This window comes from Crocodylus porosus, unplaced genomic scaffold (assembly GCF_001723895.1).
Source record: "Crocodylus porosus isolate Cpor-Errol unplaced genomic scaffold, CroPor_comp1, whole genome shotgun sequence".
Lineage (NCBI taxonomy): Eukaryota > Metazoa > Chordata > Crocodylia > Crocodylidae > Crocodylus > Crocodylus porosus.
The window spans coordinates 28825769-28828264 of NW_017728918.1; positions in this window are offsets into that span (position 1 = coordinate 28825769).

Sequence of the window (2496 nt, forward strand, 5' to 3'; positions counted from 1 at the left end):
TTTCCTGCCAAGGCAGGGGGTCGGACTAGATGATCTACCTAGGTCCCTTCCGACTCTAGCTACTATGAAACTATGAAACTATGCCTGACCCCCAATCTGAGGCTGGACAGTACATGACGCCTGGTACAGAGCAACTTATTGAAAAAATGTTGTAAACTCTCACAAACAGCTTCTGTCTCATAGTTTTGCAGGTCCTGCAGCTGCATACGGGGGAGAGACCACCCTTGGCAGCCATAATGCAGCCTCAAGGTCACCGCTGCTCACAGCCGGGGCCTTGATAATGCATCAGCTCTGCCAGAGGCAAATACAGCAATGTGCCATCTTCCTGGACCAGCTACTGGCAGCATTGGAGGGCCAGCTGCAAAACTCATGGACCTGGAGGGCAGAGCACATCACCTGCAAGGAGGCATGGGACAGGTTGGACCGGGAGTTCCAAGCACAGCTTCTGGCCCTGGAGCATGAACAGCTGGAGGAGCTGTGGGAGCAGAACACCATCCTGGTCTGGGCAGTGCAGGCCATGCATGACAACCGCCAGATGCTGGACACTGTTTTGGCCATGGTAGTCGCTTTTATGCCATTGCCACTTTCTGCCTGGCCCCTGACTCTAGCCCCACCTGGCAGCCTCCTGCCTTCCAGCAGTAGCCCCCACCCCCATGGGGCTGGAAGGAAGTCCTGAACTGCCACTAGCAGCCAGGAGCCTGCTCTTTCCCCGCGTGCTCTGCCACACAGTCCCCCCAACTGGTGCAGAGCCAGAGCTACCTGCAGTGGGACCAGGACCACATGCTGGCCCTGGACACCAGCTGCCAGACACAGAGCCACCTGTGCTGGGGGACTACTGCTGCTGTTGTCCCTGGGCGACCCCCAACCTGTTGGACATGCCACAGCATCCACACCCACAGGGAAGCAGCCAGAGGCTGGGGTTCTGGGCGCCTGTCCCTGGGCTCTGCTCCCAGGTGCCCCCACCTGATGCCCCACCCCACCCCAGGGCAGCTCACAAAGTACTTTGTAATATTTTGCACAGGGAAGAGGATGTTTTATTGTTGGTGGGTGGTAGACTGGCTGGTTTGTTGGGGAGGGAGGGGGCAGGGGTCTGTTTATTGGGGAGGGAGTGGGGGGTGTCTATTTGATGTGAAGGGAATAAAAACTGTTGTTCTTCTGAGACAGGTCTGCAGTGAGAGTGGTGCTGGGGTTTGGGGGGAAGGGCTGTGCTCAGCAGGAGGAGGTGGTCAGCCAGAGACTCGTGCTCCCGGTGGCCTGGCCCCTGGTGGTGGCTGTGTGGGTTACCCAGGGTGTTGGCAGGGGGCCTGTTGTTGCTGCTGCTGCAGGTGTTCCTCCCACTGTACCTTCTCTGCCCGCTGCAGCTCCTTTGCTCAGGCCTCATGGAAGAGCTACCCCTGGGCCTCGCAGATCTTAAGCAGCACATAGGCTGCAATGATGACCTGGGGAAGGTTGCCCTCAGCAAACTCGAGGTAGGTGGTGAGGGTGCACCAGTGTTGGTTGAACTGTCTCAGTCAGAGGCAGGACACAGCCCTATGCTCCAACTGGGCAATTGAGGCACAGGGCTTGGAAAGATCTGCAGGGGTGAGGCAGGTTCTAGCCTCCTGCTTGGATCTGTGGTGGGGCAGCTAGCAGTTAGCTCACTGCTAGCTGCCCCACCGGTGAAGCAGGGTAGGGGGCTGGGACCTAATCCTCCCCTGCAGCTCTTTCCAAGTCCCCTGTCCCCAACTAGGGAGTTGGAGCCAGGAGCTCCCTGCTGCTGAGGCAGGGGGATATTGTCTATATTCTATTTACCACTACATATGGTGGTAAAGCTCACCCCAACAGCAATCTTCCAGCTCCCACAAGGATACAGCTGTCTCCTGGCCTTGTGCTTCTTGCCAGCCCCTGGGATAGCACCTGGGGGGTGCCTAGAGCTCCGCCTGGCTGCTGCAAGGCACCAGTGCACGGCTGGTGGGGGCAGGAGCAGACTGCTGCCATGCTCAGCAAATCTTCTCCCACTTCCCGGACAAGTATCTGCTTACTACAGAAAATTACTCTACAGTAAACTCACCCAGGAGCACTTGCATGTGTAGACACACCCAAGATGGAGTTAGAATTATGGAAGGTAATGAGACAGAAAGGGCATCTGATATGAATGCTGCCTGGAGCTCTGCCTGGAATAATGCATCTAATTTACCACATCCCCACTTAGAGCGCCATTTTCCTGCGCTAATCCCACGTGCAGGGGCGTGCGCTAGGGAAAGAACAGCGGCATGAATTTGTGCCACTGATTTTTCCCCGTGGCAACCACATGCCCCTGCTTGTGGGGATGTGACATCTTTATGGCATGACATGATGGGAGGGTTTCTGGTTTTAATTTGGTTTTGTTTTAAAATAAATACTGTGTTGAAGAAAAGCCTGAAACCATGAACCCTATTGGCTTAAAAATCAAGAAGGCAAAAATACAGATCTGCAAAAACATTATTTTAAAAATCTTGTGAACCTTGTTCCATTCTT